This window comes from Apodemus sylvaticus, chromosome 1 (assembly GCF_947179515.1).
Source record: "Apodemus sylvaticus chromosome 1, mApoSyl1.1, whole genome shotgun sequence".
Classification (NCBI taxonomy): Eukaryota; Metazoa; Chordata; class Mammalia; order Rodentia; family Muridae; genus Apodemus; species Apodemus sylvaticus.
Window position 1 is genome coordinate 60,301,914 of NC_067472.1, and position 23,974 is coordinate 60,325,887.

The window sequence follows — 23,974 nt, forward strand, 5'->3', positions numbered from 1 at the left end:
GGCAGAGCAGAGATGGTCCAGGTAAGGAGAAAGGCCATGGACTCAGAAGATTAGATGCAGGAGGACCAGAAGTTCAAGGACACCTTGAGGTACATAATGGGTGATGGGTAAAAGCCAGGTGTTGTGGTGCACACTTGTAATCTCAGTACTTGAGATTTGTTGGCAAAAGGATCAAGAGGCCAATGTCATCTGATGCTGTATATCAAGCTCAAGGATAACCATCTCAACCCCATCTCATGCTGATGGGGTCCCATCTCAATCATCATCATCATCATCATCATCACAACAACAAAAAACAAGAAACCAAGTCAGAAATCACTGAAAGAAACATAGAACCAACCCACAGTTCCATAGTCAGCAAAAAGGTATTTATCAGGCAAGATAAAAGGAAGGCTTCCCAAGAAACACAAAAGCTCATTGCTCACAGATTCCTATCACAAGAGATGACAGAGAAAGTTTTCCAGGCAAAGCAAAAGATGCTAACAGATGTACTTTGGGTCTGTTTAAAAAGATGAAATACACAAAACCAGAATGAATAAACAATAGTAAATATACGGATTAACATAAAGTATACTCTTGTTCTAAGATAAAAGGTAACTAACCATAGCAAAAATGAGAATAGCATATTATTAGAGTTATAACAAATATTGAAATAAAGTGTAAGATCTGGAGAGATGACTCATCAGAGATGACTCAGATACTGCTCTTAAAGAGGACCAGGGTTCAGTTCCTAGCACCCATATGGTGTCTCACAGCTATCCCTGACGTAGTTCCAGGGGATTCAACACCCTCCTCTGACCACAGGCACTATACTCAGGTGCATGTATTTTAAAATAAAAAGCATTTAAAAATAGTAAATCAGCAAGTTTGGCAACATAAAACACAAGAAGCAGAAATGGTAGCACCTTGCAGTGAGGTTTTCAAGCTGTGTGTGAAGTGGCATAATATTATTTGGAAGTAGACTATTGTTAAGTTTAAAACATATCTTGTAAACTGAAGAGCAGCCACTAAGTAAAAACAAAATAAGAAAACATTGTAACAATGAAGAGAAAATGGAATAGTCATTTATTTAATACAAAGAAAGTACATTTGTGCATAAACTTATCAAAACAGCTTTAGAAATGATTACAATAGGTGTAAATGGTCTACACTCTTCAACTAAAAGGTTCAGATTTTCAGTTTAAGAAAAAATTTAGACCCTGTTACCTGTTAAGTACAAAAAGGACAGAGGGGTCACCTTGAAGGTTTCAGGTGTAAAACAGTTTTGTGATAAAAATAAACAACCAATTAACAGCTGGTTGCCACCCCACCACACCCCCAGCCCACTCTCCCATAACCACTGCTGAGCTAGCTGCCATCAGCTTTCTTTTTGCTCGTTATTTTTAGACATAATTTCAGTAAGTTGGCCAGGTTGGCCTTGAACTCCCATTATAGGCTGGCCTTGAACTTTAAATCCCACTGCCTCAGGCTCCCCAGGAGCTGAGATGATAGGCCTGTGCCACAAGGCCTGGCTTAATATTTTTGAAAACTATTAAGGTCATGAACAGTAAAGAAACTCTCGATCTAGTGGGATAGGGCAACATACTGGAACGCTGGCTCTGAGACAGAAGTGTGCACTTGGAAACACTAATTGGAGCCATTGACAGAGTGTGACTAGAGGCTGTAGAATTAGTCACAATGTTTTATTTATATCAAGATCCTGAGTCTGAGGACTTTACTAAGCGTATTAAAAAAAAAATGTTTAATTATGAAAGACTATCCAGTGACGAATTTATCTCCAGCCCACACTCATGTCTGGATCAGGGAAAGAGTAACATGGAGATAGAGTCAAATACGAGAATGAGGCAGAGATGGAGGTATCTGAAGGTAGGAAGAGAATGTGGAGATAAAGTAAAGAAAGTAAGAAAGAGAAAGATCTGGAATAAGCCAGGAAGAGTGTGTGTTAGCAACGAGTGAACTAAGTTGAACTCATGGTCCCCTTTCAGATCTTTGCAGCCTATTTGTGCCTAAAACTATAGCAGTGTGCATAGTTTTACACAGGCAAGATGGCTTGTACTTTATCCCCGGGGTAGTGAGATGGAAGGCAGAGAGAGGTGGGCCAGGCACTCCCTGGCTAAACAGTCTAGCTTTCTTGGTGAGATTTCAGGGCAATAAAAGATGAAAGAAACCTGATGAAGGGATGTCTTCTGACTGCTACATATGTGTATCTTTATGTAAGTACACATTCTTCTACACACATGTTCTCAGGAACACAAAATGCATCAGTGCAAAACTGTCCTCACTAAATACATGGCATAAACATTTAAAAGCACAGCCCTTGGGCTGTGGAGATGATTCAGCGGGTAAGATCACTTGTATTGCAAGCATGAGGATGTGAGTTCAAATCCCCAGCACCCATATTTTAAAAGGGTGGCACTGACACAAGTGACTCAGTGCACTGGCCAGCCAGCCTTGTCAAATGTGAGACCCTGTCTCAAAACCATAATCCAGAGAGTGATTGAGGAAGACACCTGAGAGCCTGCTCTGGACACTAATACACATGCACTGAGTGTGCAAGAGCCTGCACACTCAATGCATGTGCTGCACAATACCCACATGTGTGGATGAGGGTGCCCATCAGACTCCCCCAAAGCTTCCACTACACACCTATGAGACAGAGAGAGAAGTGACTGGCACCAGGCCCAGAACAAGAAAAGTTCAAAATGAGCCCAGCATCTCCTGTGGTCCAGATGTAGGGCTCAGCAGGTCAGGCTGGAAGACTCAGAAGGCTGATGTCAGACACCAAAGAGGAGAGGTACCACGTGGGGTCCTGGGGAGATCTGGGAGCAGGAAAAGGACATTCATCGAACTGAAGGACAAGTCTGACTGGGCCTGGAACTTAACTAATGGCACGTCAGTGCTGGCTCAGGAATTCTTCTGGCAGCAGAACCAGGGAGATGCTAGCACGGGGGACTCGGCTGGCTATGCAGAAACTCTGTCCATTCTCTTCTGAAATCCAAAGCTGTTGTAAAATCTGAGACTCATTGAAACTACAAGCAGAATGGTAACCACCACACACCACAGCACTTCAAGGGCACGAGAATGAGAGAGAGGAGAGAGAACAGAGTTGTCTGGATACCCAGACCTTGAAGAGATAGTGAACTGAATAACTTTCTCTTTGTTCTGTAGGTGTAGATGATAGGATGGAGAGGCCCAAGAGGGCTCCTCACTGAGCCTGGCATGTGGCCCTGTCATCCTACCTGCAGGAAAGATGAAGCAGGGTTGACTGGGTTGTGGAGTGAACTTCAGACCAGGTTGGACAACTTACTGAGACCTTGCCTCAAAATGAAAGGCAAAGAGCTGGAGTGTAGCTCAAAGCTAAAACACTTGCCTAGCCATGCACAGGGCCCTGGGTTTAATCCCCAGTACTGTAATTGTCAATCAAACTTTCTTCACTAAGAATAACTTTCATCAACTAGAAGGATGGCTCAGCCGTTAAGAGCACTGGTTGCTCTGCCAGAGGATGTGAGTTCAATTCCCAGCTAACAGATGGTGGCTGACAACCATCTGTAATGTGATCTGATGCCCTCTTCTGGCATGCAAGTGTACATGCAGGTAGAGCACTCATACATATGATAAATAAATAAATAAATCTTTTAAAAAAGAATTACTTTCAGAGAGGGCTTAAGAGATGGCTCTCGCATAGGACCCAAGTTCAGTTCCCAGTACCACATGGTAGTTCATAACTACCTGAGCTCCAGGGGATTTGATGCCCTCTTCTGGCCTCCATGAGCACCTACACATTTTTTTTTTTTTTTTTTGATTTTAGTTTTTTCAAGACAGGGTTTCTCTGTATAGCCCTGGCTGTCCTGGAGCTCACTCTGTAGACCAGGCTGGCCTCGAACTCAGAAATCCGCCTGCCTCTGCCTCTCAGAGTGCTGGGATTACAGGCGTGCGCCGCCGCCACCACCACCACCAGCTAAATCTTTTTTTTTTTTTTAATCTTTTTTTTTAAAGGACCTTATTTCTATTTTGTATCCCTGAAGAAGCTTGTCAGCTGACAACAAAGCCAAAGGGAAGCTTTCTGTGCCTCTGTTTGCAGGGTACAGTTGTTCCGTCCTTTGTACGCCATGACTTCCTGACACGAACTTGATCATAGAATAAAATCATCACCATAATTTAAAGAAAAGGAAAAAAAAAGACTCCAAAAATTGGGAAAAAGGAGTCTGCTCAAGGGAGCATACCCTGGGCTGAGGAATTGGGCCTGGATTTTCCAACCTGGGATTTTCAGAGAAGGGAAGGAGAGAGGAGTATTTAATCTCTGAGTCCCAGTTTTTACAAACTCTGTAGTTTACAGGCAGTGTCTGGCTGCTCTGACATTTTTTGAAACAAATTGTATCTTTGGGAAACAAATGTTTTAAATACTGGTGAAGCCGGTTTCCTGAGGCCTCTACCTCCAGCTGCGCGCCTGCTGTGCTCACAGAGTTCCGTCAAAACCTAGGTGTCCAGATTAAAAATAAAGTAACTTTCCAAATATTTTTGTGAAAATAGAAACTTTCCGTTTCTATGGAATATTATTTTCGTCTTCCATCTGTACTCAGAAGTAAAACAAAATATTAAGGCTTAATTCCATTTTATTTCAACTGTTTAACTTTGCCCCTGAACTCTGAGATAAACATTTACCCAAAGTGAACCTGGTGGATTTGAATTTTTAAAACATAGTAAACACTTCCCTATGTAATAACCTCTCTCATTTCTATAAACGGTATCAATTTATTAGATGTTTTAGCTCCTTTAAAGGTTGAATAAAGTTTGGCTCATATAGAAATTTTTATTAATAAGATCAGTTTATATTTCTGCTCCAGTTTTGCTTTAAGGACTGATTGCAGATGCTGTGTCTGCACTCGGTTGTGCCTTATCTAGGCTAAGAAGTGAGGGAATGTGGTTTATTGGTTAGATGTAAGATTAAATGTTGGCTAGAAAACTGGCTCAGTCATTAAGAGTGGCTTGATGTTCTTGCAGAGGACCCAAATTCAGGTCTCAGTGCCTGTGCCAAATGGCTTACAATTGCCTGTTATGCCCACCTTTTTCTGGCCATTGAGGGCATCTGCACAGAGGTGGTACATACACACCATGCATAAAAACAACCTTTAAAAGTCCAGGCTTTGCAATGTCCTGGGTTCCTCCATCTTTCTGCTTCAAAAGCAGAGGTACTGGCATGCAGTTCCCCTTTTGGCCACTAGGTGCTGTCTTGTGCATGTGCAGTACCCCCATCCCCACCTCAAACACAAGGAGTTGTCTCATGCTCATGCAGATCCCCTTCGGTCCAGTAGTTACTGTCTTGTTCATATGGAATGTCCTTCTAATCACTAAGTGCTATCTTACCTATGTGCAGTGCCCTTTCCAACCACTAAGTGATGTCCTGTGCACATGCACTTCTCTTTCTGGTCACAAGGGGCTGTCTTGTGCACATCAAGTTCCCCTTCTGTCCACTAGGTGCTGTCTAGTGCACACAAGCACCCTGTCCAAGCTGGTGTATGGTTCAGGAAACTATAACCCTGGGGGCCTCACCACCACCTCAGAGAGTGGACAGACAGGATCCTGGCCTGGTGTTTGCCAGGGGAAACAGGTTCTTCTTGAATGTCAAGGGCTCTGCCTGGTCTCTCTGTGCTGCATGTGGGTTCTGTGGACACCTGGCCACGTGTGTTTTCTTCCCGATCCACAGCTGTTTGCTCCTGGCCATTGCCACCAATGACACCTCTGACTGAGTTCTGGAGGCTTGTGTGGGACTTGGCTGTGATGCCTGGCAGGAACAATCTAAGGCTCACAGGATTTCCCGAAGCTGGGGTTGGCAGGTAAGTGCAGCGGTGTGCACTAGGGTTGGGTCCTGGGTTCCTGCTGCCTGCACTAGCTGCTGAGTCTGGTCCCCTGGCGGGGCTGCAGGCGTCTTCCTGGACTCTAGGTGCTCTACCATTGCACTTGGAAGACCAGACTGTGAATTGGAACTTGACCCTCCATGACCAAGTGATCTTGGGCAAGTGTCTAAGCTACTTCAAAACTTGTCTTTTGTTTGTTTGTTTTTTATTTTGAGACAAATTCTTACTCTGTAACCCAGGTTGGCTTTACACTCACAGCAATCCTCCTGCCTCAGCCTTCCCAGTGCTTGGATGAGTTGTCTTCTTGAAAGACTGGGTGAATGGTTCAGTTTGTAAAGAGCTTGCTATACAGGCATAGGGGTCTATGTTCAATCTCCAGAACCCAGGTTACTAGGTTGGGCAGTGTGTACTTGTAATCTTAGCACCAGCCAGAGCAATATCCCATCTCAATTCAGGAGGGTCTCTGTGAGTTTGAGGCCAGCCTTGTGTACAGAGATAGTTCCAGGACAGTCAAAGCTACACAAAGAAATCCTGTCTCAAAACAAACAAACAAACAAACAAATAAACAAAACAAAAACCAAAAGATATAATAATCTTTTACTAAGAGTTAGGGATGTAGGGATGAGCAGATGGCTTAGTGAGTGAAGGCACTTTCTGCCAAGCCTGATGGCCTGAGTTCCCTCACCCTGGGACAAGCATACAGACAGATCTCATTCTCCCGCACAGAAAATTAGGGGTGGGGGGAGGTAAAGAAGGATTTGGGTCAGAGACTATTCTGTTTGGTCCCCAGAGCCACAAAGGAAATCACAATTAGGTTAACTAGGAGCCATTCCCCACTCTATTCCAGAATTGTTTGTGAAAGACATTGTTATTTTTTTTCCTGAAATGTTTAGAAATTTTCATGCATGGATCCAGATGGATCTAGAGGTTTTTGGGTTTTGGTTTTTGTTGTAGTTGTTGTTGTTGTTGTTTGGAGGGGCTTGGCATGGGAAGGATATTAATGAGAAATCAGACTTACCTTCTAAGTATGGGCTGGCTGGATTGGTTACCGCTCCTTGGGAAGCCTGAGGTGGGTTTTCCAGAACACAGCTTTCCTCTTGCTTTCTACACTGTCTTTGTCCAGTTCACACGAGGTCTTCCCAGCAGCCCTATCATCTCTGTAGGGTCTGTAGTAGTGTCTGCTTCCTCCTTCTTGCTGTTGATCATTTATTTATTTGACTTCCATGTTCTTTTTCTTTCTGTGTACGCATGTGTGTATGTGTATATATGTGTGAGTGCATCACATGTGTATCCTGTGTATATGGAGGGCAGAGGTTGATGTCAGGTGACTTTACTGACCATTCTGAATCCATGTTTTGAGATAAGATCTCTCACTCAACCAGAATGCATTGATTGGTTAGACTGGTTGGCCAATAAGCTCCAGGGGCCTACTTGTCTTTGAATCCCTATTTTAAACCCAGGCTTCAAATAACCCTACCCAGAACACAGCTTATAGGGCCTCCTCCCTGGGTCTGTCCTCCCAAAGGCAGATCACAGCACACAGGAGACTCAGTGGGGAGAACTCGGAGGACAGCTGGAGTAGGGGACAGGTAGCTGTGACACAGCTTGTATATGCTGACTCCTGGCAGTCCAGGTCATCAAAAGAGAGTTAAAAGTGGACACAGTATCCTCACTAACTCATCAGTATACCAGGAGACATACTATGCTTGAATAGAGCCTTTCTGTCATAGGAAGTTATAGCTGTGTATTTGTGCATTTATGTGTCTGGTGCATGTGTGTAAACCTATGCATATGAGTGTGGGGTAGATGTGTATGCATGTGTGAACATGCACATGTATATGTGTGTGAGCTTGGGGTGGTGTATGTGTTAGTATGTATATGTGTGAGCATGTGTGTATATGTATATGTGATTATGCTCATGTGGTTGTATGTGTGTGTATGTGCACATGTGCATGAGCTCACGCACGTGCATGTGTGGAGGTCAGCTTCTGATGTTGCTCCTCAAGAGCTGTCCACTTTATCTTTTGAGTCCCTGGGAATCCTCCTGGCTCTGCCTCCCACCACTGGGATCACAAGTGCAGGCCACCATCCTAGCTTTTTATGTGGATGTGTAAGGACTGGACCTAGAACACAGGTCAAGTGCTCATCCACACAGCACCTCCGAGTTTTCCGTGTCTCTGGTCTCATAGAAGCCTTTGTGTTCGTGTCCTTTCCTCACTTCACCCTATCACAGGCACCATCCCCATCCTTACAGCTGCTGTGCCTGACAGTGGCTCAACTCAGCTGATGTACTAAACGACTGTATGTGGATGAGGAGAACGTGGATTATATACAGTGAGAGGCTTTCTTGTAGTTCTTCCTTTTACTGGCTCGTGTTAAATAAATGCCAAAACATGTCATCGTGACAAAAGATTTTTGCTCATTCCTTTGGGTCTTTGTTTTACAACTCTGTTGTTGTTTTGTTTGTTTTTTGAAACAAGGGCTCAATATGTAGCCCACGCTGGCCCTGACTGTGCTACCCTCCTACCTCAGCCTTTTAAGTGGTGGGTGACAGGCATACACTGTCATGCCTGATTTAAACTGACTTAAAAGTTTTGACTTCCGAGTTGTCAACTTTATTTTGTTGAAGTGGGAGTATGGTTCTGGTGGAAACCATGCTTTCGATTTGCCCCATCTCAGTGTAGCCTTTGGCTAGCCTCTGCTGTGGGCATTGGTGAGTATAAACTATGGCTCCTTACCAGCTCAAGATCAGGAAGAAAATAAGTGATGGCATGATGTAGTGAGGCCAGGAGGGCCTGCACTAAGTAAATTTAAAACATCTTCAATTTAGGATAATGTGAATACACAGTGAGTTTAAAATGTACCTCACTGGGGCTGGAGGCTCAGTGGTTAAGAGCACTGGTTGCTCTTGTAGTAGACCCAGATTAGATTCCCAGCATCCACATGGTGGTTTACAACTGTCCATGACCTCATTTTCAGGGGATCCAACTCCCTCTTCTGACCTCTGTGGATGCTGCACACATGTGCTGCACATACACGGACACAGCCTAAACACTCATATATATAAAATAAAACTAAAGCAAAAAATAAAAAGATTTAATACCACTATAAGTTGAAGGGTGCCTGCAAATATAGTTTTAAATTATTTTTCCTGCTAATTATGTCTAGTAAACATTACTATGTTTGGTCTTAGTATGGTAATCTAATTAACTTGATATTGGCATGCTTGCACCAACTTGGTCCAATCTCTGTGGTGCATACACTTCTACCTTTTGGGTTCTGGTCTTTATATTCAGCTTTGTTGTCTGTAAATGGTGAACAGCTGAGGCTTCTAAAAAGCTCCTGTAAAAATGTTGCCATTTAATTAGACTATCTAATCCATTTATATTTATTTCAATTATTGCTATATCTAAGCTCATATTCCCTGTATAACTATTTTACATTTGTCTCCACATTTGGATCTATTTTTCTTTGAAGAAAAAAAGGAAAAAAGAAGGAAAGAGGGAAGAAAAGAAGGAAGAAGAAAACTAGCTTTTCAAATTCCTTTTGTACTAGTTGATTATTTTTAAACTATAATTTCTTTTCTACTAACTGGTTAGTAACTGATGGTCAGTCTAGAAACTTCATATACATGACTGGCTTTTTCATTCTTAAATGTTGTTGTTGTTGCTGTTGTTGTTGTTGTTTTCTTTTTGGTTTTTCGAAACAAGGTTTCTCTGTGTAGCCCTGGCTGTCCTGGAACTCACTCTGTAGACCAGGCTGGCCTCAAACTCAGAAATCTGCCTGCCTTTGCCTCCCATGTTCCTGGATTAAAGCCATGTGCCACCAGTACCCGGCATCTTTAATGGTGTTTTAACGACTTTTGGGCATTGCAAGAACTTTAAATGCAGTTGAATTCATTTGTCCCTTGGTATTTGTGTAATTTTCTCTCTCTCATTAATTGTACTTGCATTTTAGCCTCAACATCTGAAAGTAGCCTTTGGAGTGTTCTCAGTGTTTGGATTTGCCTATGCACACTCAATTTTCTGGAGCTCATGTTAAACTTCCACTTGGGATTCTGCTGTTCAGATATTTTCTTGTGTGTGTGTGTGTGTGTGTACATGCAGGCATGCATGTACACTTGTGTCCATGTGTGAGCTACAGTGGAGGACAACTTGTGGGAATTGGTTTTCTCCTTCCACCATGTGGGTTCCAGGGATCAAACTTGGGTTGTCAGGCTTGGTGGCAAGCACCTTTGCTCACTGAACCCTTTTACTGGCCCATTAGTCATTTTAGATCTAAAATCACCCTTTTGCACTCCTTATAGTACTAGTGATGAATTCTACTGGTTTATTTGTCTGAAGGCTTCTTAATTTCACCTTCTGAAGAGAAGCCTAGGTCAGCAGGTCTTTTTTTCATCAATGTATAGTTACATGTTGCTTGGTCAGTGAGTACACACGAAACTGTGGTTCCTGGAGAACATGAGGTCAAGGCCTCATGTGATTGTGACTAAATCACTGTTCTCCTGTTGCAATAAGATACTCTGACAAAGCCACCTAAGTGAGAAAGGGTTTATTGGCTCACAGTGCAGCCCAGAAGAGCCGAAAGGGCACGGCAACAGGACACAAGGAAGTTTGTGATGTCACATCTACAGTCAGCTTTTTTCCCCTTTTTATTTAGTCCAGCCTAGGGAATTTTGCCACCCACAGTGGGCAGGTCTCCTGCCTCTATTAACACAAGGTAACTTCCTCAGGGACACCCAGAGGCCCCTCTTCCAGGTGATTCTAGATCCCATCAACTTGACTCCTGAGATGAACTATAGCAGTCATGTAGCATCCTATCTCTCCAAACACACATGTCATGATATCATCACCACCCTGTTGTCTTTGGCTTCCATAACTTCTGGGGAACAGTAGCAAAGTCGGCATCTTCTCCTTGGCTGCGTTGACCCCTTTCCCCCTTGTTTGCACCTTCACCCATGGTTACAATTTAGATCTGACCTCATCCCCCCCCCCACACACACACACACTCAGACTCACTATACACACATACCTCAGACTCACAACACACACACACACACACCTCAGACTCATTATAAACACATACCTCAGACTCACTATACACACATACACTTCAGACTCACTACACACACACACATACACATATCTCAGACTCACAACACACATATACCTTAGATTCACAACACATTCACACACCTCAGACTCAACATACACACATATACACAAATACACATGCATGCATGCACACATACAAACACATACACCCCTCAGACTCACATTTTGAATACTTGCTCTCCAGCGAGTGACAGTGCTTTGGGAGGTGACCAGTTAACAGGTAAGAGAGCAGTGTGAAGTGAGCCCAGTGACTCTCAGTTTTCCTAATGCTGTGACTCTTTATTGTGTGCTGACTCCCAAGCATAAAATTATCTTTGTTGCTACTTTATAACTGTAATTTTGATACTGTTATGAATCACAATGTAAATATTTTTGGAGATAGAGGTGTTCCAAGGGGTTGCAACATACAGGTTGAAACCCACTGGACTAGAGGGTCCTGATTCTGGCCCAGGGTGTCTCCTGATCCACTGTGACAAGCCTTGCTACACACACATACACACACACACTCCACACACACACATCATACACACACACCACACACCACACACACACATCATACACACATACCACACACTCACATACACACACCATACACACACATGCACACACACACCACACACACACATCATACACACACACCACACACACCACACACACATCATATACACACACACCACACACACCACACACACCACACACACACACCACACACACACACACACATACACACACATGCACACTGCTCGACAAGGGCTCTCCTGCCACCATTAGCACCATGGAAGCCTTGAGCTGGAGGAGTAAGCCCTTCTTTCACAAGTTGCTTTAGTCAGATATTTTCTTCAGAATGGATAAACAAATTTCCTGGTGCCTCTGCCAGGCTGCACCACACCTCCATATGCATCCTCCGGGTCCACGAGCTTCTCTCTGTGTCCAGGACTCCACAGCCACTCAGGTCTGTGGTTCTGAGTCATGTTCTTCATATCCCCGGCAGCCCGCCCTCCAGCAGGGTCAGCAGCCGGACAGCCCGCCTCCCTGGTTTCCTGACTTGCCTCCTGTTGGCCTGCAATGCCTTTCAGTGCTAACATTCTCTCCTCAGCCATCTTCTGGCCAGGGGTTTGTTCCTGTCTTCCAGCCTGCTGTTGGCTCTGTCTCTCCTGCCCTTAGATTTGGTTTGAGAAGTCTAGTCTGGTTCTGTTTGTGGAAGTGGCACTGCGCACTCTGGGGGTCTCCCCTCAATTCCTTCCCTCCTTTTTTGCCTTGATTCTTCACCATTTGGTGTGTTTTCTTGACTCTTAAGTGATTGACTGATCTTGAGACAGGGTTTCTCTGTGTAGTCCTGGCTAAAATGGAACTCAATATGTAGACCAGGCTAGCCTTGAACTCACAGAGATCTCCCTGCCTCTGCCTCTGGAGTGCTGGGAAGGTGAAAACGCATTCACCGCCACATCGGGTGATTTCTTTTTAAAAAGTTGTATCTTGTTATACAAGGAGAATAGAGAGCCTGGGGCTGCTGTTGGGCCTGACGTTATATTATGTCTGTGTTGAATATGTATAGGCAGTATAGGACGAGCCTTGCCTACCGAGGCCTGGTACCTAGTGGCCAGAGTGATTTTTTTTCCTTAAAGATAAGCTCAAATTCCTGTTAATGGAGTTCTTACCATAGGGTCGGGACCCTGTGCTGGGACGGGAGCCGTCTGTCTGGTGCTCCGGGTGTCCACTTACATGATAAGGGGGAGACTAGGTCCTAAGAGCTGCAACAATCTGTGGAATCAGGGCTCAGACCCCACCCACCCGTGTCTCCCCCGTCTCCCCATCTCTGCCGCCTTTGTTCTGGAGAAACACAACCTGGCTGTGCCTGCCACTCTGCCTTTGTCTGTTTTGCTCATTTTTTAAAAGGTCCTGTCCCAGGCCCCATCAGCAGCAGGTGACATGAGAGGGTCCTGCAGGTGTAGCCGGGCGGCTTCTTGTTCTCACTCTCAGACCTGGGTGCGTCTTGTCTGACCGCTGGTCTCTTATTTCATCCTTTTTCTTTGATCTGAAGAGAAGATCTTTCAATGCGTTGGGAGTAAGCAGGGGCAGACTCGGGATCCTCCCACGGCATTCTCTCCCGGCACACCGTGGTTGTTTTGTGTTCAAAGCTGAGCCTGGCTGCAGAGGTTCTCTGGACTTCCCCAGCGGGGGTGGGGTGGGGGTGGGGGTGGGGGGGGTGGGGGAAAGGTGGAAGAGTGGGGCTGGACCCAGCCCTCCCTGCCCCATCAGCACAACCTAGGGATGACTCAGGGGACTGGAGTTCAGTGCAAAGTAGTGGATCTGTCTGCAGGAAAGGGTCTGGAGGACTTTGCCCTTGCAGCAGAGGCTGTGGGCCATCAGCCAGCCCCCTGCCTCTCTGCACAGTACATACCAGGAAGAGTCTGGTGCTCACTCCCCCACTCTCCTTCTGCTGCTTCCCCAGGGACCAGATTCTTATCTGAAAAGCCGACTTCTCAGGCCCCCAGTCACCTCTGGTGGATCTCAGCTTAACTCTTCTTTATCTCTCTGCTGTTCTGGAGAGAGCTTTCAGACAGACAGAGGGGAACATTAGGTGGAGTCAGACAGGTGTCATTCCCCCACCCATGGTGTAGTCACCTCCAGGGGCAGGGCGATGGGCAGGGAAGGACTGGGCCAGGCCAGGCTAGCAGGACAGAAAGGACTTCTTTGTTCCTAGTCTCCAGTCTTCTTCCTTCTTCCCCTTTCCTTTGCTTTGCTGTGGGAATTTCTTCCTTTTCTTCACTTCCTCCAATCCCAAGATGTCTGTGGGCCTGGTGTGGTGGCATGGCGGAGAAAGGAAAGTCATTTACCCTTGAGTATAAATTACATCAAGACTGCGCATTCTCAGGACATGTGTTATCAAAGTCTCAGCGGGGAATGAGAAACTCTGGACTGAATTACTGATGTTCCGGGGCATAACAGGAAGAGATGGAGGAGGCTGATCTTGGGAAGGGACTTCCGGAGCCCTGGCAGTCGTGCATATAAGCTACCCCGAGTCCTGGCTTGCTTTGCTCACAGGTCATGTTCCAGCACAAGGATTTTGAAAACACATGGCTGAGACTAACTTGGAAACTGGCCAAAGGCTGGGAGTGGAGGGCGCTGGGCCTGCTGGGCTGGACGAGGCAGAGGAGAGTTCTGGGAGACCCCACCACAGCCTTCCTCTTCTTCCTCCTGGAGGAGAGATGCATGTGGTCCCAGGCACGTGTCGGGCAGGCAGGGCTGTCTTCAGACTCTTCGAAGCCACATTGCAGTGATTCCCAAAAAGACATCCGCCCTATGCACTGAGGACACACAGCCAGAGAACAGGGTTGCTGGGAACAGTGGGAGGGGACGGGGGGGGGGGGCAGGGGGGGGAGGTAGACTGCAGACATAGGCACGCTGCGATTCCCAGGGCCTATCATTCTCACCCTCCACCAGAAAGAGAGCTAAGCTTCTGTCTCTGAGAGATCTTGTTTTGTGTGTGTGTGTGTGTGTGTGTGTGTGTGTGTGTGTGTGTGTATGCACATCTCTATGTGCATATATTTGTATAGGTAAGCATACATGCACAATCTTGAATATGAAGGTCACAGGTTAACCTTGGGTATCCTTTCCCAAGAGCCACCTGTCTTTTTTTTTTTTTTTTTTTTTTTTTTTTTTTTTTTTTTGTGCCAGACTCTCATTGAAACCAAATGCAAGTCCAGTAAGTCCCAGAGCTCTACCTGTGTCTATTTCCTGTGATTACAAGATCAAATCACCAAGCCCAGTTTCTTTATGTGGTGCTGGGGCTCAAACTCATGTCCTGACTACCAGAGGAGCCATCTCCTCAGCCCTTCAGACAATCTTTAGTTCATGCAAGAACAGTGTTTCCCTCCTCTCTCCCTGAGCCTTGTACCATGTCGTACGGTTTTACTGCTGTGAACAGACACTAAGACCAAGGCAACTCTTACAAGAACAACATTTAATTGGGGCTGGCTTACAGGTTCAGAGGTTCAGCCCATTATCATTAAGGCAGGAACATGGCGACATCTAGGCAGGCATGGTGCAGGAGGAGCTGAGAGTTCTACACCTTCATCTGAAGGCTGCTAGCAGAAGACTGACTTCCAGGCAGCTAGGATGAGGGTCTTAAAGCCCACGTCCACAATGACACATGTACTCCAATATCTTCTAATAGTGCCACTCCCTAGGCCAAGCAGACACAAACCATCATATACCATGAGCCTATGAAGAACTCTTGGCAGCGAGTCAGCGTGGGAAGCTGTCATTCCCACCTTCTAGGCTGTGTAACTTGCTCTTAGATGATGCCTGTCTGCTCTAACCCGACATCAGCACTGAGGGCAGGCTTGGCCTGTGGGCCATGGGTCCTGGAATCTTGGAAAGTCGTTTAGCAACAGCTGGCAAAGGTGGGCACAGCATAGCTTGCTCACCATGGCCCCACTGCCTTGGCCCTGACCATCCCCACAGCCCTGAGCCCGATGTCCCTGGTCCGTATGGCCCTTTACTCTTTGTTCTGGTCCACACCTCCCTGGCCCACACCACCTTGTTCTCCACCGGTCCACCTACCCTGTTCTTGCCTCCCCCAGTCTTGCTCCATGAAGCGTGAGTGTCTGAATACCCACTGTCCTGGTTCCCAGTGACACTTTGGGGCTCCACTGAGAAACCCTCTGCAGGCTTCAGAACCATGTTGACCTTTCCTTCTCCTGCCTGCACACTTCACAGCCTGTCTGTCAGTCCTGCAGCTGCCTGGGCCCCTGCAGGCTCCCTTTAGCCATCTCTTTTCCTCTCTTCACAATGGCTTCATACAGTAAGACTTTAATAGGTGCACTGACACGCCCCTTCAAGGAACCATTCTTTTTCTCTCAGAAAGAGCAGGCCACTGCCTCTGGGGCTAGGGAAGGCCACTGGGCTGGCTGACCGTGACCTGGGTATAGCAGCTGCCACCAGCAGCATCCATGGCTTTCTGAAAATGTCAAGACAACAAGCTTTCCTGCCTTGGGGAGAATTCCTCTGGCGTGGAGCTGTCGGGTGGTTTGTGGACAGATGGCGTTCGGCAGCCGGGCTCTGGTCACGAAGCACTGTGATCTGTGCTTTCCTCAACTTTTGTTTGTTTTACTTTAAGACAGGGTTTCAGTAAGTTGCCCAGGCTAGCCTCTAACTCACGGTGTAGCACAGGTGGGCCTAGTGCTCTCTGCTCTCTGCCTCAGCACTCGGGGTCTGTGCAGCAGCATGCCTGGCTAGCCTCTCACAGACATGTTACACAAGGTCAGATGCAGCTGGAACTTGAGCATAGATTCCAGGGAAGACAATAAAGGGCTTTGCTCTCCTGGACCTGAGGGAACACTGACAGGCTTGGCAATAAGTCTTAGGCTTAAGGGAGGGGCCAGAAGGGCTCCATATGGCATAATGAGACGGAAGCCTCAGACATGACATTGGAGGAGAGCTAAATGGCTTCTCAGGTTCATTTATAAAGGGGATGGGATTTTGGCTTCAAGGCTTGAGACCCCTGAGTGACTATGTAAATGAAAGAGTGGGTGAATGAATGAGTGAATGAATGAACCAACCGGGAGCTCATTTTTGACTAAGGCATCCATGAGTGATAGTTGTTGACAGAATGAATACCTCTCTCTCTCTGTCTCTCTCTCTCTCTCTCTGAAGCCTGTGACACCTTCCTGTGGGCCCACTCTACCCTGACTCCCAACCTGGTTGAGTGGCCAGATGAGACCTTGTAGTCCATGCTGGGGACAGGGCGTCTACACCAGTCCCTACCCTGTTATGGAGGCAAGACAGCCAGTGGTGTGTGCTGGAGCTACCTGGAGACGCCTACGTCCTACGTGGGCCTTGAACCTCTGTAGCTGGGCCAACGGGTAGGCTTTGTAATGAAAGGACTCTCCATCAGCAGATGTCAGGGATGCTCTTGCAGCCAGCCTCTAGGCAAAGGTAGCTTTCTTACATCCGTGTGACCTAGATCAAAATCTGATTAATTAATTAGAGGCCCCCAATATGCCCACAGGCCATGCAAAAGGGCAATTCTGAATCAGATGCCTTCTCTCTGATGAGCCAAACAACCTCAGTTGAGTTCACAGTCGAAATCATAGGAAACCTAGGACCATGAAGAACAGACTAGAAAGCCCATGTCTAGTCTCCTTTGAACAATCAGGAAAGGGTACTAGTGGAGGTGGCTTCTGTCCACACACGGCCTGCAGTCCCAGGAAACACGGCTTTCTAAACCAAAGGAGCTCAGAGTGAGAGACAGCCAGGACATTTCCAATCTGTAAAAACAGAGAAACTGGGGGGGAGTGGCGGGAGGGGAGATTGTGTTCATGAGTGTTTGTTGATAACAGGTTGAAATTTAATTTTTTTAATCTAATGGGCTGCATGCAATGAGTTGTTTACTTTTACTCTACTAATGTGACAGCCAGAGTATCTGAAAGCAGAGCTTCCATGGTCCCATTGGGATGCACAGGTCCAGTACCTGACTCTTCCATGTTCTAGAATTTTCTGTCAAGAGAGTGAAGTGAGGTCCTTGGTCCTTAGAGGTTCCAACGCCCTGGAATTGGGTGGGAAGGGCTCATGGACAGTGGGAACCCAGGCTTGCTTTTCCCTCCATCCTGGAGACCTGTTCCTGGAGTGCAAGGTCAGCACCTGTGGAAGGACAGGACAGGACAGGCTAGGGCGAGGCTGTTCTTTCTATCTGGGGAGGAAGCTTAGACTCTGTCATTGAGGCTCTGAGGGTCACCTGGCTGGAGTCTGGGGCATCTGTGTTCGTGGTGGTGAAGTTCACCTTAGTGCCCAGGCAGGGCTTCTGATGTCACTGTGTCACCATGATAGAGATCAGCCTGTTTCCCACCTTCTCCTATCATGGAGAGAGAGAGAGAGAGAGAGAGAGAGAGAGAGAGAGAGAGAGACCTTCTCTCTCTGACCCTGAATCTTTCATGGCTCCTCCCTTGCAAGGCCCCAGGAGGGGCAGGGATGTGAATCTACTCACAGACAGCCACAATCAGGGTAAGACCGCAAGTTAATATTTGTAAAGAGCTCAGCTTGGGGCCAGCTCGAATAAGACAGCTTGTTAAATAAATAAGCACAAATGGAGAAATCACACAGGGTGCCAAACACTAGCTCGCAGAATGCCTGTGACCGGGCCTGCTGGGGTAGCAGCCAGCCCAGATGCCTGGGAAGAGGGAGCTAGAACTGTTGGGGCTGCTGAGTCAACGTCCCCAGCCCCACAAGAAAGGCTTCCGGGAGGAGGCCACAGGAGGCTGGCGAGTCCTAGCCTAGCCTGGGCATGTTTTCAAAGTTGTGTGTGTGTGTGTGTGTGTGTGTGTGTGTGAGTTCCCAAGGATCGGAGTGAGCCAGACTCGAGAAAAGGCTGGACCTTCCCCCTGAAGCCTACAGTCCCTACACTCTGCAGGCTCCTCAGGAACCACACAACCCCTCTCACTGGGAATCCCCTCACACCGGGCACCCAGCTTTGCCTGCATTCCAGGGCTGGCCAGTCTGGCAGCTGGGCAGCTCTGCTGGGCACTGATGTCATGGGAGGGAAGGAAATGATTGACATCCCGTCTCCGTTAGCAACAGCCTCCTTTAGATCTTTCTACACTCAAGTCCTTTTCAGCAGGCCATGTCATCTACTTTGTTTGGCGTTTGTTTGGTCCTTCCATGAGATACCACCAGCCCTGACTCATGCGTGGCTCACTCTTCCCTGTTCCTGTCCTTACCTCAGGCTTCTGTGAGTCACCAGCAGTTCTTAAGACCCCGCTTCTTTTCTTTTCTTTTCTTTTCTTTTCTTTTCTTTTCCTTTCTTTCTTTTTTTTTTTGTACATTTATTAATTCAGTACAGTGATTCTCAACTTGCGACTCAAGACCCCCTTTGGGGATCAAATAACCCTTCCTCAGGGGTCACATATCAAATATCCTGCAATTCATAGCAGTGGCAAACTTACAGTTATGAAGTAGCAATGAAAATAATTTTATAGTTGGAGGTTACCACAACATGAGGAACTATATTAAAGGGTCACAGCATTAAAAAGGTTGAGAACCACTGATTTAGTATGAGTGTGTGTGTGTGTGTGTGTGTGTGTGTGTGCGCCACTCGAGTGCATGTGGAGATCAGAGGACAATTTGCAGTAGTCAATTCCCTTCTTCCCCCTGTGGCTGTATCTGCCTAGTCATCATGCTGGCCCAAATAATTTCCTTTGGTAAATAGAATTTTAAGGTAGTTTTTTTTTTTTTTTTAAGTGCAGTGGTCTAGGTTTAAGGAAGAAGACTGCAGAGATATCCCAGAGGTTAAGAACTCTTCCTGCTCTTGTAGAAGACCTGAGTGAGTTCTATCCTAGTACCCACACTAGGCATCTCACAACCTCCTATACCTCTAGATCCGGGTTGATCCAATGCCCTTTTCTGGTCTTGGTGGACAATCACACTCATGCATACACATGGACACATAGATAGCCACATGCATATGAAAATAAAATGAATCTTCAGATTTGAGGATGAAAAGGAAGGTTAAGAAGTTAAACTCAAGACCACACACATGCTAGTGAGGCTAGTGAGTCTTTATGGTGCTGAAACAGATTCTCATGTAGCCCAGGCTGCCCTCCAACTCTCTGTGTATAACCTCGAGCCTCTGATCCTTGGCCTCCACCTTCTGAGTGTTAAGAATCACAGGATGCCCCATGGTGCTTCTCTCTCTCTCTCTCTCTCTCTCTCTCTCTCTCTCTCTCTCTCTCTCTCTCTCGGAGTCTGAATTCAGGGCTTTGGCATGCTGGGCAGACTCTCCCAACAGCAGCCCCATTCCCATCCCTTAGGTGCCTCTTAATGCAGAACTCTACAGGGAGGAGAGGCTGTCTGCACAACCTCCAGCACCTGCCCCTGTGCACACGCAGGACTCTGCAGGGGTCAGCACACCCTGGTGAGAACCAGCTTCACTCTCCTGCCTGTCCTTTAAGCCAAGTGCACTGGCTATCAGTCCAGTGAGACATATGGTCTACCCAGCAAGGGTGACCTTAGAATGCTGGCCAACCTGAGGGCATCTCAGGGATGTCACAGAGGAACCAACATGAGGAAGTGCTACTGACTTCCAGGAATAGAGAGGACCAAGGCATAAGATGTCCTTGGGGGAGGGGGGGTCAAAGAATGGTCCCACCCCAAATGTCACAGGGGTGTTATAGTTACATGTATCCTTGTTACCAAATTACTAGAGAACAATTTAAAGGGACAGACTATTTAGGCTAACCACATCAGAGGTTTCCATCATGTTGGGCAGGGTGTGGCTGAGCAGAAAGGCTCACATCACAGCAGACAAGATACAAAGCATCTGTGAAGGAGCTAAGGCCAGGTCTAGCCCCAAGGATACCCCCATGGCCTACTTCTTCCATCTAGGCCCAGCCTCCTACCTCTTACTATCTCCTAGTCACTCCATCAGATTATGCACCCATCCAGTCATTGACTCACTGATTAGGTCTAAATCCTCAGGATCCATCATCTCTGGAAATGCTTTTGTGTAACTTTTCCTGGGGAAATGTGAGCAGATGTCCATTTGCCCTAAATAGAGCACTGGAAACATACCAAAGAAACTACCAGAGTCTAGCTGAGTCGACCAATGAGCTTATTGGGGTTATTTAGAAGACTATATGTGTAGAAATACTTAAATAGAAGCATGGTGGCTCAAACAAGACTGCATCATTGAAAATCCCACCACAGCATGAATGACATCTCCGGAAGCAGCCTCCCTGGAGCTCTTATATGACTTGCATGCAAATATCTAAGCCAGTGGGGGAGTCTCCTCTCCCCAGCCACTGTTCTGCTTGTAAAACTCTGGTGAAGGGCCTTGTAAGTCCTGTAAATTTTAGGATCTTCCTAAGTCTCATGAGTTTTCTTTACTTTCTTTAAGAAACTCTTGGAGAAGTAATGTTTCAATTGAGAAAACATAGCTATATTATAATCACCCCACTGAGACATCCAAAAATACATGCTACCAAAAAAAAAAAAAAAAAAAAAAACCAAAAAAAAAAAAAAAAACAGAGACCAAGACATGGTGAGGCCTTGTAGTCAGTTACTAGGAGTTGGGTTTTTGGTTGAGCCCAGGGTGTTTGTGACCAGGCATCAACTTTCTCCGGTGCAGAAGCCCTTTTTGTGTCTGACTTTGTAAAATCTCATTGTTCCTCTCTCTGAGCTGCAGGTGGCTATGTGCTCAGACCTGTGGTGCAGGGCAGGACAGAGGGCAAGAGACTCCTTCTGTACGGGCAAAGCCAAGGATGCCAAGATAAAATGCCATGGGCAAGGCTTCCCTCCAAGCCTTGCACAAGGCAGGCCCTCTCCTCCCTCCTATCACTTCCTGCTCACCCCCCACCCCCAACACACACACCCAGGACTAGAAATGTCAGCAAAGACACAGGTGTCTGTTGGTTCCTGGCGTCAAACACCAGTCAGGGTGATTCAGGAAGGCAAGAGGCCCATCATAAAGAGCACCCTGCAGCCAGCCAGGAAGGCTGTAATTACTAATTAATGAAGGGATTAGTCTCAATGACAGAAGCTTTCCCTTGGGGTATGGTGTGATGAAATCTGTTTCAGACCACAATGGACAAGACCTGTTTCTACTTTGCTACTCCAAAGTGAGATAGTCCCCCTTAAACCTTGTTGGTTTAATTCTTTATTGTTGGTGGTGGTGGTAGTGGTAGTCCTCAAGATTTCAAGACCTAAGAACTCTCAGCTTGAGCTGTGGGGACCTGGGGACAGCATGTATCTTGTAGTAGCTACTTGTCTCATTGTTCTGATAAAACACAACTTAAGGGAGGAAGGGTTTCTCTGTTTCACAGTTTGAGGGCACAGTCCATCGTGGGAAGGCATGGAAGCAGAAACACAGGGATGGTCATGTCATGTCCACAGTAGTCAGGAAGAGGGAGATGAATGTGCTCTCTCCTTTCATTCACGTTGGGACTCTAGCCCATGGAATGGTAACCCCCTCATTCAAAGCAAGTCTTCCCACCTCAGGTAACCCAGCCTAAGCTCCGTCCTAGGCATGCCCAGTGGTCCCTCTCCTGGTGATTCTAGAACCTATCAAGTTGACAGCCATCTCAGGATTCTTTCCAGCCCATCTGTCCCCAAGACTTGTGCTGTGTGGAGACCACTGCATGTCCTCTCTGCCCTTGCTAGGTCATCCCTGAACTGCATGCTCAGAAGCCATGGAGAGGGGGTGACCAGAAGCAGAGAGTGGAAAAGGAGAAAAAACAGTCTTCCAAGCTAGCAGGTGTCAATCCCTGTCCAAGGCAGAGTGCAGAACCAGGCCAAGTCCTGAAGGAGGAGCCTCAGCTCAGCTTCCCACACCATGACTGGGTGCTGTCTGGGGAGAAGACAGACAGATGCCACGATTAGAGATGGTCCCCCACATGGAAGTTTCCAGGGGCTTTGGGAGCAAGGCCACGAGGCCACACCTGCCCTAGAACCCCTTCAGTGTTAGACGAAAAATGTCATTTCCCAAACACACGAGAACAAACACCAGAGCTTCTGGTCATGCATGCACATACACACATGCACACATGTGTACTCACACACATACTCACATGCATATACATGCACACTTACAATGCACACACATGTACTCACACATAAACATGTATACCTGCACACGCAAGTACTCATACATATATGCACATTCACATGTGCACACATGTGTGTGAACATCTTATTTTTAGCATAGCACTAAAGTTCCACCCAGTGCATCACACACGCTAAGAGTTCTACAACTGGGTCACATCTCTGGCCCTGATTAATTATATTTTTTTCTTTTAAAAGAAAAGAAAAAAGCCCATACTGTTGGTTCCTGGGAGATCCCTGACACCTGAACATAAATTTAGGAGGAGGGTGTGCTCCGGTTACACAATGCCAGTTGTTTATCAACAACAGTATGAAGTTACATAACCCTGTGTGTGACTGTATGTCTTTCCAGCCCAGTCCCTTGGCACAGTGGAGGGTGGAGGGGGAGGGGGAGGAGAGCTGTTTGCTGCTGGGACTTGACCAACTTAATGCATTTCTTAAATCCCACTTTAAAGGCACTTGGCATGTACGGGAGTGGGTAGCTCAAGGACCCAGTAACCTTTTCCAAACCTCTGTAAGTTCACTTAGACTAAACAGGAGCATGTGACTGGCAGAGAAGGCGTAGTCAAGACAGTGACAAGATGGCAGTCGCATGGTTAAGCACACACAGCAAGGGAAGGTCTCCATCATCACAACAGGACCAGTCTGTGAGCCTGAGAAGGCTCCTTGGATTGGGAGACTGGAGTTGCAACCCAACACCTCCTGTCTCTCCCGCCCACCTCTCTATATACCGCCTGGGAATCCCCAGAGACCGTATTGATGGTAGTGAGTTTTCTTGGTGACTTCTGAGGGCCTTGAATGTTGCCATGCAGCTGTAGGACCAGCTGGTGGGAGTGTCAGCCGTGGGAAGCTGGCAGCCCACCAGACAAGGTGTTGAGTGCAGGTACTGCAGCCGAGGTTCAGACAGGCTCTGAGGACCGTGAGAGAGGAGGCCGGAGAGTCCAGGGTGTCCGGGGAACACGCACTCTGATGCCCACCAGAAAGGTAGACGACAGAGAGGCTACCCTGCAGGACAGGTGGCAAGTGTGACCCCTGCAGAGACTCAGTCAGGACGGCAGCCTGACTCCTACTTCCTCCTCTCCCTCCTCCTTTCTTCTCTTCCTCCTCCCTCCTCTTCCTCCTCTTCCTCCTCCTTTCTCCACTTTCTCTTCTTCCTCTTCCTCCTCCTTCTCCTCTCTCTTCTCCTTTCTTCTTCTCCTCCTCCTCTTCCTCCTCCTAAGTCTCCGGAAGGGAGACTTAAAAACACCTACTGTGTGCAGGAACCCTGCTAGGTCCTGGGGTGAGAAGACTGAAAACTGGCTTCTAGCCACTGTAGGAGATGCCGCTGGCCTGGAGGGTCAGATCTGGAGGGTCAGATCGGGGTGCTCTGCCGCCTCTTAAGTCCTTAAGAGAAAACAAAACAAAACAAAA

General features: G+C 46.9%; 1 protein-coding gene across 4 annotated transcripts in view; it reads left to right on the top strand.

Annotated features, from left to right (window-relative positions):
- The window catches only part of Ano1 (anoctamin 1), a 153,252-nt gene that overhangs the window by 37,224 nt on the left and 92,054 nt on the right, over positions 1-23,974 (top strand). The gene's annotated exons all lie outside the window — the stretch shown is intronic.